This window comes from Cyprinus carpio, chromosome A22 (genome assembly GCF_018340385.1).
Source record: "Cyprinus carpio isolate SPL01 chromosome A22, ASM1834038v1, whole genome shotgun sequence".
Lineage (NCBI taxonomy): Eukaryota > Metazoa > Chordata > Actinopteri > Cypriniformes > Cyprinidae > Cyprinus > Cyprinus carpio.
This window is the reverse complement of record NC_056593.1, coordinates 137,816-153,393: the sequence shown is the minus strand read 5'-3', so window position 1 is coordinate 153,393 and position 15,578 is coordinate 137,816. Positions and strand designations below refer to the sequence as shown.

Below are 15,578 nucleotides of genomic sequence, written 5' to 3'. Positions count from 1 at the left end.
CTTGCTCAGTTATTATATTCATTATACTGTGCAGCCTTTCCTCTGACAAAATTGCAGGTGTAAACGATTCTGTCATTTCCTTATGACATTGTCTACCTTTCAGCAATCATCACTCGTCAATATACGAACTTCAGAGGTATAGTCAACACCATGTGTCCTCTGATAATCATGAGCTATTTTCGGCTATGTGGATGAAAATTAGTCAGTGGTGAACGACATACCCTACGGTAAGCGTGGGCTCTGAAAAAACGTGTTTTTTCATCTTCATGTACGTTTCGCACGAACTTTGAACTATGTTCTGTCTGTGGAAGAGATTTTTGCTTATTTATGCCTCTCCTATCTCACCCCTCAATGAATACCGTTGGCATAGAAGGTCCGGGGGACCATTGTTTAAGTAAAGTTCTTTAGTTACGCACCAGGGACGTGTTTCGCGGGGTGCTACGCTGTTTATTTTAGTAGGCTAGATAAAAAAGGCTTAATGTTTGTAATTGGCCACTTTTTAAATATCTGAAATACAACTCATAACATCTGAGTTCAAGCATTAATATTTTAATAGTCCAATAGCAGTTTCTAATCATAGAACTTTATTAATTAGAATTCAAAACTTGGTGACCAAGTAATGAAATAATATATTTTTTCTATTTGAATCTGACATCTTACGGACGTCCGGTGGTGGATTTGCGTGTAACGTATTATTGTTGGGCCATCGTTCACTACTGTTTTCTTAAAGAAAAAAATAAAGGAAATAAAAAACAAACAATAGATATAGATAAGAAACCTACTAGTTCTACTACTAATAACTAATATAAAATCACTAAGGATTAATAGCTGCTGGGTTCTGCTATATTGGAATCACATTGTCTGCGTTCGCTCGAACTGATTTTGCTGAAATCCGAAACATGGACAATCTGGTGATGGCCAGCCCCTGCGACTTTGCCGTTTGCTACATTCAGTATGTTGGCGCATACTGCCACTACCCGATAAAACGGGATATTTTAACGTTTGTTTCATTTACATGAATTCCAATGAACCCATTATTTTGACATGACAATACAACAAAGAAGTTGTTTCACATGTATCGCGTCAAATTCTTTTTTTCCCGCTCTCTTTTTTTCTGTTCTCCTTTTTTCCTCTTTTTTTGTTTTCTTCTTTCTCTCTCTCTAGGGGCAACGAGCGCATCCATTGAGATGAACTGAAAAATAGCACAGATCAATTGATGGAGAGTAAAACTCTGAAGCGCTCAGTTAGAGAGTGTTCGGTGAGTGAAAATATATCTGTGCTGCTAAACTTATACTTATTAGCCTCCAACTCACACACTGGTCAGTAAAATCTAAGAATTTATTAGCCAATGGCTAATGTTAGATATCATTTAGTCACCCAAAGTGAAGATTTAGTCACATATTCTAGTGATTTACTCGCATTGAAGAGGGCTGTTATTTGAACAACTTCTGCTGCTTAAAAACTGCATAATGTGAAATTTATACTAATTGTCATATATTTATATTCTAATAAATGAAAAGATGCTGGCAAATTATTTTGCTTTCTGATTATTAGAAAAAATGTCAATATAACAGTTCATTGCAGCCCTAATTCAGTCTATCACAATATTTGTGCAGTGCTGCAAATTTTGTTTTATTTCTGCTAGCTTCACGTGAATAAGCAAGAAAAGTTGTATGTAGTCATTTATTCTGTCAGCCTTGTTCCATTTTTTTCTTAAATCACTTGCTGGACCTCTGACAGAAGACAAGATTTTACGAAAACATTCAGCAGGTGAGAGACCCTCCACCACAGTTGAGTTGTTTTGAGTTGAGTAGTGGAACCAACTAAACTCACATTCTTTGCTCTTTGTAGCTATTATACTGCCCAACACTGCTACTGTTGTAGTATAGGTTTGACTGTTACCTTCCCAGCCTCGCGGCTCTTGGCTCTCAGCTTGTTGACCTGGGACTCAGCGATGTCAGCTCGCTCCTGAGCCTCCTCCAGCTCGTGTTGCACCTTCCTGTACCTGGACAGGTGAGTGTTGGCCTGCTCCTCCTGTTAGGATGACACAAGATATCCAACCCATTTCAGAGCACTGCATTCATGGCACTGAATGTATTGATAGAAATGTCCAAAACTTTTCACAATCAAGACATTTGACATAGCTTACGCTTCTTCAGCCTGGCGCTTGTAGGCCTTCACTTTCAGCTGCAGCTTGCTACCAGATCCACTGCAGTCGAGTCCATTTTATGTCTTCCGCAGTCTTTGGGTGTACTATTGTTCATGGTCTTAGTTAACTATGGATTATATGAATGAAAATGTCTAAATCCAGTGTAGTTGTACCCTGGTTAGTGAGCTCCTTCACCTCCTTTCATATTTACGCACATCCTTTCACAGCATCGGCACCGACCCGTCTCTGTTCAGCTTCAACTTCAGCTGCCCAACTCACGCACCTTCATAGGAGTTCTTTTTTGTCAGCTGTCAAATCTCGGGCATAGCCAGTTCACAGAAAGACAGTATTGTCGCTTGTAATTTCCCTGGACGCCAGTTTCTGGAGCTGTTTCTTTCCACCCATTCATGGCCCGACTCTCACCCTCATCCAGACGGTGCTGCCAGGATCTTGACTAGTCACCTCCAGTTTCTTCTTCATCCTCTCCAGATGAGCACTGGTGTCCTGCTCCTACTTCACCCTCAGCCATCCAGGGTAAGCCAGCCTGCAATTAAAACCAATGAAATTAACTCAATCAATATAGACGTAGAATGCCTTCACCTGAAGGATACCTTTGGTCACCACATGGCAGCTAAACAGAAGTCAAATAACTGTTTTAATTTAGAATAGAGCAACAGAATGTAGCGCTCACAAAAGTGAGGGCCTTCCTTGGCCTTCCTCCCGCATTTCTGGCCTCGACTGGCTGCATCATCCACCTCACCTTGAACCGGACCAGATCAGCCTCAGCTTCTTCTTGGTGCAAATAAGCCTTGTATTCTGTGGATTTAAGCAAGGGTAGTTTAGTGTACATTAACTAAAACTCTGTTATGATTTACCTAATGTTGCTCCAAGTAAGTTTTTCTGTAACCCTGAGTGCAGCAGTCCCACACGCTGAGCGGCATCCACCAGCTCCTGCTCCGCCACTTTGCGGCCTCATCTCTGTATTGCTCACCGTGCCGCTCTCAGCTCCTCAATCTCCTGCTTGCAATCAGTTATTCCTGCGCTCCACCATGGCCACCTGCTCATTCATGTCCTCCTGTCCTCTGACAGCTTCATCAAGGTGCATTGGGCATCCTGTTGGCAAAAGTTATGTTATTTTATTACTTGGTCCTGCTTTAGTTCGTTCATCGCATCATATTACAAATTTTAAGGTGTTCCTCCTTCTAACGAGAATACCTTGAGTTGGCCATTGAAACATTCCTGAGCTGTTTTCTGGGCCTCAGGCATCCTGGCGGTTGCATGACTCATCTGGATCTCCATCTCATTCATAGCTCCCTCCATCTTCTCTTTTTTGACTCTCAGGGCATCATTTCTGCTTCCTGACCGTCAGAGTCCAGAGAGCGCCCTGCATGGAATCTAGCACTCTTTGGCTGTTCCTCTTGATCTGTTCCATCTCCTCATCCTTTCTCAGCCAAAGGCTTCCCTGTCAATCTCGCTTCTTCCACCTGGTTTCAGCTCCAGCTGCACACACGAAGAATCTTTTTGACTCTTCATGCTCATGGGTGCCCTGATGGATAGTGTAGTAAATAGTAAGAATTATGTCCACCTGACAGGAAAAGTTGTAATGTGCAATGCTCTGTTAAGAAATGAATTTATTTGACAGTTTTTAATGTAACAGTACTTCAGCTTCTTCAATGTGCAGTCTCGATCTCTCTCGCTTTCCCTTCCGAGACCAACCCGTATGTGCTGGGGTCAGCTGATGCTATGATCTCCACTGTCTTCTTTGCCTTTTCCAGTTCATGAATGCTCTTTCCAGTCTCTCCAAGCTGCTCAGTGAGGTCAGAAATTTCCTCTAAAGGGTTATAAAAAGAAGAATAGTAAAACTTTGTTTAAATGCATATTTTTATCCTTTCTTTACAAATAAAAGTGTAATTTACGCTGCAGATTCTTGTTTTCCCTCTTCAGGGTCTCGAGGTGGTCAAGAGCTTCTTCATAGGAGTTCTTCATTTTGAACAGCTCAGTGCTGAGAGAGCGAGCTTCTTTCTGAGCACCTTCTAGTTCAGCCTGGCTTTCCCTCATACTTCTGTTTCCCACTCTGCTAGGACCTGAAGAAAAAAATGTAGTCTGCTTTGTTGATTAGCCAAGTGCATGCAGTTCACGGCTTAGGTTTTTATAAGTTATCCACATCTTTTTCTTACCTTATCAAAGTTTCTCTGCTTCTTGTCAAGGTTTTCGGCAGCCAAATGTACTTGCCCTCTCCACATCAATCATGAGGTCCTCTAATTCACCCTGGAAGTCTCTGGTTTGTTCTCTTCTTCCCAGAGAGGCAGATTTGTAGTTCCACCGTCTTTCTCATGGAGTCTTCAGCATCCTGAGAACGCTTGGCAAGCTTTTTCCTGATGGAAAGCGAAATGAAATTACCACATCCTTACCACTTTTGTGATATTAAAATGTAGGGTGCTGGAGACATTGATCTTTGCTGTATATACTTGGATTCCTCAAGCTCTTCAGTGCGTTGGATGGCATCAGTCTCATATTTGGTTCTCTCTCCACTGAGCCACCTCACTGTTGGCCTTAGGACATTCCACGCCTGGAAGTTCAAGCTTTGGCACTCCTGCTCCCTCCCTCATACTGCTCTCTGAGCAAGTCACAGTCATGGCGGGCAGATCACTGAACCACATGGGCCAGGTGCCTACCTGGCCTTGAAGTCAAAAGTGGAAAACATCGAAGTTATACATAGTACCAGATAACAGATTTTTGTTTTGTAGTACACACCTTTAACCTCTTTCTTGCATTATGTCTCTTGATTTCCATCCATCTGTTGAGTGTCAGCCTGTTTGCCTTCTTGTCCGTCTGAGAAACAAATACTTCTTTCTCTTCCAGTGAACGGCCAAATTCACCTAGTTATGAGACACTGTTATAATTTATAAAATAGTCATAAAAGAGTTGTGAAGGACGCCAGTAATGGGTGGCTTGAATCACTTTTTGTTTCTGGCCAGCACAGTTTCTGTGGCATTGTGTGTATGGTATAATTTCAGTATTTACATACCAGTTTTCAGTTTGGAGCCTTGCCTTGTGGCATTTAAATCATTAAGTTGGCGCATACAAACTCATCATCTCTTGACTTTAGCTCATACTCCTATTGTCTTTCTAACAATGTAATGCAACAATTCTTTTTCAAGGTTTGCCTACATAAATTAAGAAATATAAACTCACTGAGATTCTTTTTGAAGTGCTAAAGTAGTTTTGAAAACTAATAATAGAATTCTTTACTTTTTAAGTTGTCTCAAGATTATACCTTGCTTTAGCCACAGCCTCCATGTTCGCTTGTCAAGTCATCAATCTCCATCTTGTATTCGACTCTTCTCCCTTCTCCAGCTTCTGCTTGACCCGACTGTGAGGTTGTCGATCTGTTTCTCCGAGTTCACGCCACACTGTCTGCCTGCGTCTTGCGAGAGCTGCAGCTGTAGCTTCATGCTGCAAGGTAGACTCTTCCAGATCACGACGCAAACTTCTGGAATTCGGCTGCCACGCGTTTTTGTTTCATCATCAATCTGGGCAGCAGTGGCACCACCAGCTTCCTCGAGCCCCTCGGGCTGATCTCTTCAAGTTCCCCTGGAAAGATCAGCTCTCTGCTTCTCCCACTTTTAGCACGCAGCAGAACTCGCCTTGCCTCACTCCCTCTCTCTTCCAGCTCCTCGAATACGGCCTAAATAAAGAAAGACAAGGGAATTCTTTTAGCAATCTTTGGGAATGTGGGTTTTTCACAGCTATCACCTACTTCACCATTTCACATCGAAAGATTATTGTTAGTGTTACCTGAAGTTCCTTGATCTTCTTCTGAAGCTGTGCTTCCCAAAGACTGTTCATCCTCAATCTTGCTGAGAAGTTTTGCCTTATTTCAAAGTCCTTCCTGTTTTTAAAGTAGTGTTTTGTAAAATGTGCAAAATACTTAATTTTGTGCAGTTCTAATGTCTGATGTCCACTCACTTTTTTATCTTCTCATCGGATTGCTGCTTGTCATTCTCCAGGTCCATTATGGGACTCCTGGGCCAGTTTCAGATCACCCTCAAGCTTTCTCTTGGCTCTCTCAAGGTCCATAAACTGAGCTTCTTCTCTTGTTCCCAATGAGCCTCAAGCTATTGTAAGAGAAACCAGAGCAATAAAATATTAATTAGCAACAATATTAATTTCCCATTGATTCATGGTCTTGTTCTAATGCTGAACTTCTTACATCGTCCACTTGCTGCTCAAGCTTTGTCTTCGCTTTAGTCAGAGTGTTGACTTTGTCTTCCTCTGCCTGAAGGTCATCAAGAGTCTGCTGGTGTGCCTCTTGGAGGGCTTTCTTCTCTTTGCTCAGCTTGGCGATGCTCCTCATCCTGAGAGGCCATCTCTCTGTCAGGTTTTTCACCTAAATGAAACATTTTATATTAATTTTATTCTCAAGAGTCTGAATCACTATCAGCAGTATGAAGATGTAAAAATAAAAATACTGACTTTATTCTCTGTTGCATGCTTCTCTCGCTTTGCTCCACTTTTGCCAAGGTGAGCTCCAGGTCATCGATGTCTTCTTTCTTCAGCTCGGAGCATTCATCCCCTCCAGTTTTCCTCTTCTTGGCAGTCAGTTCAGCATTGATTTCCTCCTCATCTCCAGTCTCATCACTTGTCTCTTTTGAGCTTGGCCTCGAGCTGGATCTTGCTTTCTTTGATGAGTCCTTCACATCTCTCCTCAGCATCACAGAGGTTTTCAGATTCCTGTTCATTGACATGGATAACAGTTAATGACTTATGGTCAGAGCTGTAGGATCCAATATGATTATGATCTGATGATATTATGATCAATACGAGCTGAAATACTTACAGAAGCTACTTGAAGTTGAAGGTCGTTTTTCTCCTGGAGAAGTGATACCATTTTCTCCTCAAGCTCTTTCTTTCTTTTTAGCTATTGCCTTTGTGAAATCCCTTCTTTCATCTTCTCAAAGTCATCCTTCATCGCTCTGCCACTGTTTATTTCTCAAGTCTCTGCACTTTTTTAGGAAGAGGTTTGATCTTGAAGTAGAGCTTCATCCATGGGCCAATGTTTGACATTCATGAATGAACTGATGTTATATTGATGGCACAAAATGGACTCCTCTGTGGAAGGGAGTTTCTGTTTTTTGTTTGACTCAAACATTTTCAACTTTATTTATTTTCTGTAAATCAAATAATGGTATTTTATATTTTACTGTATTTTACACTCCACCTCCTCTCCATCATCTTACAAACTCCCTTCTCATGAGGGGAAGCCCGACCCCACAAAGAGCCTGAGTCATGGTAACCAGCTTGCTAGTTTTGTCATCTCTCATCTCTCTTTCAAGAGTACCCAACAGACCAGCTTTTTTAAAGAACACCTGTACAAATAAAATGATGTACAAATATATAAGGGGATGTTTTAGCAGTACGTTATGGATGCCATTCCATGTAGATTTGAGCTTAGTCATTTGTTGCTGTAGCTCACTTTGTGTGTCCAAACTTGTACTGTGTTGTAGCTCACTTTTGTGTGTCCAAACTTGTACTGGGTGTGGTCACCATCAATAGAGCCCAAGAGTTTCTCTGAAGCCTTTTTATTGTCAATGAACTGTCCCTCAGGGATGACACTCAGCATTTAATACTTTGGTATCTAGAGGACATTTTAGGGAAGAGTCATGTTCCTCGTGAAACACATAAAGTGGGTATCCGATTAGGTGTGTGCACTCATCTCCACTAGGAGGTTGCAAAAGTTGATTTTTACCTCTGCTTTGAAGTCCACCGTGAGGATTCTCTGCTGGGGAAACCCTTCCTGCAGTATCTTGATACCCCTCCAGCACACCATTACACCGAAGCTGGTGGATACCCATAATTTCTTCCATCAGACCTGAAATGCAAATGTTCTTAAGGTGCCAGAGATATTTTCAAATCTGTGATACATTTGAGTGCTTCAGGGATCAAGTTTACCTGGTGTCTTTGGATTCATTAGGAATCAAGCAGCGCACAAAGTGAGGGTGATTGGCTGCTTACCTCAGGTTAGCCTCATCAGCTTACCCAAGTTCTCCCTGTGAAATAAGCTTATGCCATTAGTCCAGTGTTTAACTGAAGAAGATGTTGATTATCCTTCATTAAAAGAGATAATCTGTTTACTCCCAAAAGTGCAGACACCGCCTGGAAGGGAACCAATCTTCTTTTTAGTTTCTTTCTTTCCACGCCAGCCCTTCAGCTGTTTTATATCAATGACAAAAGTTTTTTTTTGATGATCTTGTGTTGCTTTCCATTTACCCCCCTTCAAATAAATCCTATTTTTAATCTTGTTAAATCTAATTATCTTGCATATATTTTCTTCATATTTGAAACTTGTTAATTCTGTGACCACATAGATTGGTGAGATGCATAATATCTTACTCTTCCCCTCAGTTTTTTGTATATGCATGGGCCTTGTACATAATTAAAACAGAAAGTAATTGGAAGAAATCCCAATAATTCATTACCTTCTGCTCCTCCCTGCATGAGCAACATACAGGAAGGACAGCAAGTTGAGCTGATGACTTTTGGGAAGCTGTTGCAACGATGGTGAGTCATTCAGTGGATCCTTGCTTCTTGTCCAACCAGCTAACAATGTTGTAGTCCCACAGTGCCGGGCGTAGTTCACATAGACGAGAAGTGGGCCTCATGCCTTAAACTTTGGCAGGCTTTTCTGGGCTTCTGGAAAGCTGCACTTTTTGCCTAATATGCTGGTCATATTAGGCTTTGTTTTTGAAGCTTGTGTCTGTAGCCTTTGGAAACTGCACTCCTCTTCAAGGATGGAGAAGAATACCCTTGGCTTTTGAAGAAATATTCACACTTAAGTCCAGACACAATGTGAATAGTCATTTGAATTTGCTAAAATGTCCTCTTACCTTCTCAATGAGCTCAATGCAGGCAGCCAGTCCATCCCAAAGTCAATGCAACTCCCACTCAATGCCTTCTTATCTGTACTCCTTCTTGCTCCTGACAACATGTGGTGGGTTGAAACTGTTGCAGTTTCTCATTTGGTGGAAATGGATTGCAAATCTGCTCCAAGCTGTTGAATGATAATAAACGAGAGGACAGTTCTTTAGTACTGATACTGTTATATTGATGTTATCAATGTCCATAATTCCTTACACAGACTATTAATGATTTGAGAGCTCAACATCAAGAATCTCAAATCCACGATGTCCAGCACACATGGAAGAATTGTCTAGGCTGCTTTGTGTCCAAGCAGCTCATTGATACGGCGACCAGCCACAAACCATTTTCCTCAGAGACAGACTTGCGAGACCCGTCCGAGAAAAACTGCGTTTGTGTCACGACTGAGAAATTACAAAGGTCAGTGTAATTGAGTACTAGAGTAACTTCTGAAGCATGAATTCTCTTATGATTTTCAGGGACATTTCCATCAGGTTTTTTCATCTTTGATCGGTCGTTTCACTGTGGTACTGTCTTCCTTTGGTCACCAGCTCATTCCGACCTGTCACTCTGGGGAGCACAGAGCTTTCAGCATGTCAGCGGAGTTGAGCCCATGAGGTAAGGCGATTTTTCGGCCACTGAGGAAGAACAGTTCTCATTTACTTTTTACTAATTACGTCAATGTTTGCATGCTAATTTTTGTGTATAATACACCCGACACCTCCGTGCCGTCGGTTCGGCCTGCTCCTCTCGCTGCTTCTGTTTGACCTCAGTTCCCATGAATGCATCCCCTCACAGCCCGTCCAGCTTGTAGATGCTGATTTTTCCTCATCAGCAGTGAGCCAGAATAATCAGATGGCAGTCTGTTTCACAACGACCAAAAGAATTGCTAATTTATATTATAATTATTTATTATATAAGCTAAAAGAGGAAACGTATTTTGTTTGTATTTCATGCAGTATTCAGTTATGCGTTTTTTCTGTTGTTCCATTTGCTGAGATATATTGCAAGAGGAATGAAAATATTACCACGACTTCTAATAAGGAATGAGTTGTCCACATACAATCTGGCTGGCAATGAACTCCTCCACATCATTGATCCTTTTTGACGAGTTAATTTCCACCATGGCTGATCATGGGATGTCCATAGGGTTGGTGGTGATGACAGGGCCCTATAAGCGTTAATGTGCGCATGTACAGTGATCTCACCTAGGTAATAACTGATAAATAATACAACAACATCCTGTATTTTCTCACCGAGCAGCTCTGGGCTTGTGTTCCAGTCCATGAGCTGGTAGAAGATGTGGGTAACTCCTCTCAGCAGACACTGGAATGTAACTCTATGCCTTTCCAGCGATCTTTCAAAGACAAATAAATGGGACAAAAAATCAGAATTTAAGTTCAATTATTGATCCACCTGTTAGCAAATCCAAATAAAAAATTTTGGCTTAAAACAATGTTGATTACAAGTTTCATATCGCTGAGGCCAGTTTTTCCTCTGTGGTCGCGAAGTGGATCCTGATGAGTTTACCCTACCAGAGGGGAAATATTCTGAACATCTTAGAATTTCCTCCCATCTTGGAAACTTAAAACTAAATTTGTATAATGCATTTCATTTGACCTCAGCAACTTACAAAACGAGAGGAGTTGTCATTCCTTACAGTCTTGGCACTTTCCATAAGCCTCCAGCAGAGGGTTGCTGCTGCAATGATTTGATCTTCTAGCGACCCTGGTGAGTATTAAGTAATTTCATCATGTAGAATTATCTGTCACTGTACTTTGGCTGTTGCTTGATTTAGTACCTGCATTTTGCCGGGGACAGGTTCTGTCTTCTTCGGTCCAGATACAGGCGATTGTCGCAAAGTACTGGATCACACGTTTGTGTGTTGACAGTCTTTCCCTGCACCAGATTCTCCACTGAGTGTAATGTGTTTAAAGATGGAAAATAACATATTTCAGGAAAATTAGAAATTACTGTTTGATTACATTAGCTATTTATTTAAGTACATTAGCTTTTATGTCAACTTCTTCTTTTATAAACCATAATCTTCAGGCACTACATTTAACATTGCACACCAGAAAGCCGCTTAAGATGTGAACACTGGCATTTTGCATGCTACATGCATCGTTTTTTTAGCAGCATGCTGGCTTTAACCTTGTATACATGCAGCACTGTCAGTAATCAGCCTTTTCCCCACACCTTTCTTTTACTGGTATGTACCACACTCTTTTTTCCCAATACATGCGCCTATTTAGAACAATGTTTTGAATTCTCTATTTCCCCACGTAAGCACGGCTTTCTCTCAATTGAGTAACAGCCTTCACTTTTACATTTCAGAGTGCTGCTTTCTGCACAAAACCCTTGAATAAGCAGTTGTTCTTTTGGTGCATATAATGACAATGACAATTGACCACTTTATTTATATAGCACAATTAATTACAACTTCTGTCGACCAATGTGCTTTCTATTAGGTCATTAAAAACAGAAAAATAAAAAACACACAACAAACAAACAGAAAAATTATAAAATCGTACAAATATATCGTCAGCCAAATGCTTTTGAAAATAAAAATGTCTTTAGCTTGGATTTAAAAATATTAAGAGATGAGGCTTGTCTAATGGACAGTGGCAAGGGCATTCCAAAGCCTGGGGGGAGCAATACAAGAAAGCACGATCTCCCCGGCACTTAAGCCTCGTACTTTTAGGGGTAAAACAGTAGATCCTGGTTGGAAGACCAAAGGGATCTAGTGAGGGGGGGTTAATACTTGGTCAAGTAACTCACTGAGATTAGGGGGAGCCAAACCAATCAGAGAGTCTATAAACAACATTTTAAAATCACTCGAAACAACAACACAGGCAACCAAATGTAGTGAAGCATAAAAATAGGAGTAAGTATGCTAAAAAAGGATAGCATCTTATACAAAAACCATTTATTACAGTCTATTACGTATAAGGATAGACTGATTCTCCTGTCTGAACAAGTTCATAGTGTTATTTTAAGTGAACCACTAAACAGAATTTTTCCTTTTTTTAAAAAAAAAATTGTAAAGTATCAAGCAAAATATAGGCAGGCTCAGGTAAACACAAAATAGCACACTTTCTAAGTAGGGTGTCATCGTTAACACCTGCGTTAATTGCATGCAATTTAATTTGACAATCCTAACCGTTAAAATAATTTAACACAGTTATGCAAAAATTAACTGAAGCAAAATTTTATATTCTAACCCCTTTAACCCAATTTTGCTCTCTGTCTTGCGACAGATCATTTTAAGCCGCTAACCTCTGGGAAAGTTTTCAGTCCACATGAGTCAGAAAGCAAATTGCGTTCAAAACAACGTCCAAAACAGTGCTAATGTAAAGAAAGAAACCAGTCTGATTACATCAGAGATTGCAGAGCTCTGTCATATTCTGTGATTGTCTCTGAAGAAGCGTGAGCCCTCAGCTAACGTTTGCGTAGTGCGATGTACAGACTGAACCGGATTGTCACAAACATCCCGCTGCTGTATGGCCAGATGAGACACAAACTACGGTTTACATCTTGCTAGTAAAGTTTTGATGGATGATGAAAACTGCAATCAAGGTAAAAGGCGATTAACGTGGTGGCATACAGGAGTCATACAGTAAGCACGCGTGAGTCCGTTATAATAATACGTGTATGAATGCACATTGTATTTATACACAGCACAGAATAGTTCCGATATATCCGCGTTGTTCCACACACACATTCACGGTAATGAATGGATCTGTCTACAGTAGTAGATATATGCAGTCAGCATGCGGTTGGTTTAGGTTTTTTTTTTTGGCATCTCCATGTGGTCCTGTTCGGTATCACATCTTGAATTCTCTAAAATGTGAAAAAGCTTTTTGCTGTTGCACTGTACACCATACTATAAAATTCTGATTTTGTTTTCTTTTGTATGTGCTTATATGGACTCCTTTGGTGTCCTTTTGGAGTTTCTAAGTGTCCTTTTTTTGTAAATTTATCTTGAAAAAAGATTGAAGAAATTTTTGAGATTTTTGAGAAACACCCTTTAATCTTTTGGTTTACTTTGCTGGATATAGCCAATGATGACAAAATAAACATTTGAAACAAGATAAATGGTCTATGCTTAATGTGTGCGATTAATCGTGATTAATCACAGAAAAAGGGTTTGAATAATTAGATAAAACATTTAATCGATTGACAGCCCTACTTCTAAGACAACCTAATTATTTTATTGGTTTGCAAATTGGATTGAAAATTTATGTCACCACTTACCAGTGAGCATGAACTGGTAGGCGTTGTCAGAGATGGAGAAGATGTGAGGTGGGCTTCAACCCTCTTTTTGCCTCTGTATCCAGCCACAACAACTGAGTCGTACACTGGGGAGCCATTTGTATGGATTGACAGTGGCCCATGGGGAATAAGCCAGGTGGGTCTGAAACGGGAGATGAATGAGAGTCCAGTTTTACTAATGATGCCAACCCATACCCAGGAATAAAACGCAGTTTATGTAGGACTTACATTAGATCATCCATGCTGCGTAACGCTCTTTGAGGTTATACAGCACAGTAGGCTCATTGAGGTGGGTCATCATGGCCATGTCATCAATTTTTAATCAAATTGGGGAGGATTCATGGGGAAGATTTCAGCTTCTTTTTACATTGAGTGTCTAAAAAAGTTTTCAGACAGGGTGAGACATTTACTAAAAAATGAAAATGTTTTATTCACGTAGCATAGCATAAGGCTAAAGTGTTTTACAGAAGATCAACACTTTTTCTAATTGTGCCCACTTTCCCACACAGAGTTTTTACAGTAGCTTTGCCACCCATTCTTACTAAACAAGAGTACCCTTCAGGTACATCTCTTCTGGCACCGACCACGAAGAATGCTGTTTTGGCATCAATAGGGGGCGGGTCTGAGCCTCGATTCTCTCCTCTTTCTACGGCTTCGGGAGGAAAAATGGCCGCCGGGCGAAACACTCCATTCACCATCTCCATGATTTTGGTTTACTTTGACAAATGACAAAGGAGAGAATGTGGTGAGGTCCTTCCTCTAATTTACTATAGAGCAGTGGTTTCCAAACCCTGAGACTTAAAAAATGGGTCCTGCCAAGATGATTTAAAGGTAAGTGTACATATGCATAAAAACAATACGTAACTTAAAAGAGATTACTATGCCGTGAAGAGATTAATTGGATTATGTAGCAGAATTTTCTGAGATGACGATACAGCAGCCCGCCTTTTAACTTCTGGCAATATATATACCATTCAGAATTTGAATAAAAGTTTTGTTTTTTCATGCTGCTAAGAGAGGACCAATGTGGCACATGTGCCCGCAAAGCTTCTCTTATCTTTGAAATCAATGATAATAATAACAATGGACTGGATAAAAATATAAGTCAAAATAGATGCGAATGAAGCACAAAGCAGCCTTACTGACTGGAAGCAGCAACCGACAGTGATTTGATTCTTCCTGAACAGAGCATCCTTCCGATTCTCTGTGGGACTCGAAATAATCAGTCTGTTGCACAGTTGTCGCCTCGGTTACCGTATTTTTGCTGGCAACCACTGCTGGCACATGAGCTGCTCTTCTCACTCATTAACCATCAAACATACACACTCAACACCGCCAACAATATAGTACTCTGTTGTATTTCCTCCGCCATTTCTAGAACTGAGTGCGGGGATCCATCATTTTCAAATGAAAACCAAATCCATTTTTAAAATGCATATATTACCACTATATAATCACAAGCATAATACCTGCTGTTGTGTCCAGAGAGAATGTGTCTGGTGTGTCTGAGGTAGGAGATGCTAAGAGAAAGGCAAATAATCTGTAAATTCCATGCAGCGAATATGTGCTTACTCCCAGTAATTCAGTCAGATTAGATTCAAAAGCATGTTGAATATACAGTGTCCATAATGTAAACTCTAAAATATGCTAACTAATTACCGTGTGTCAGGGTTAGCCACTCTAAAATGCAAAACACTCGTATGTAATATTAGGTTAATAGTAGAAAGAGAACATGATGAGAACCTTGAGTTGAGCTCACCCAACTTTGAGTTCCAGTCAGCCCCAGCGCAGCCTGAAAGGCTGCCTTGTATAGACAGAATAAAAACGCCACCAGCATCAACCCCCTTGTATTTGGTCAAACGTGTCCCCTTCGGTTCGGGTTTTTCAGCAAATTTTTTCATATTTCAATATAATGGCACCAGACCAAAAAGAATGTGCAAATCATCACCTAATTATGATTAATCCGTCCAGGTTTAATCATTTTTTTTGTTTTAAAACGATAGGAAAATGCTAAAGCTGGGAAAGCATCTTGTAGAATGTTGGCTCGATGCCTGGTTTAGTTTTAAGAAAGAATGCTTTTTCCCAAAATGAGGTGAACGATTATCTCTCCTGCATGGATTAAATGAATATTTGAAAGGAAATAACGCTTCAACCAATGCAAGCCTTTGCGATTAAAATTTCTGCTTGATGTGATGGCCTGGCGGGTGACTTTTCACTTCAGATCGCTTCAACCCTT

The 15,578-nt window shown here is 40.6% G+C and overlaps 1 pseudogene; it reads right to left on the bottom strand.

The window, feature by feature from the left end:
* Nucleotides 1-1,868: 1,868 nt before the first annotated feature.
* LOC109075958 lies at nucleotides 1,869-14,046 on the bottom strand (annotated as a pseudogene).
* Nucleotides 14,047-15,578: the final 1,532 nt, after the last annotated feature.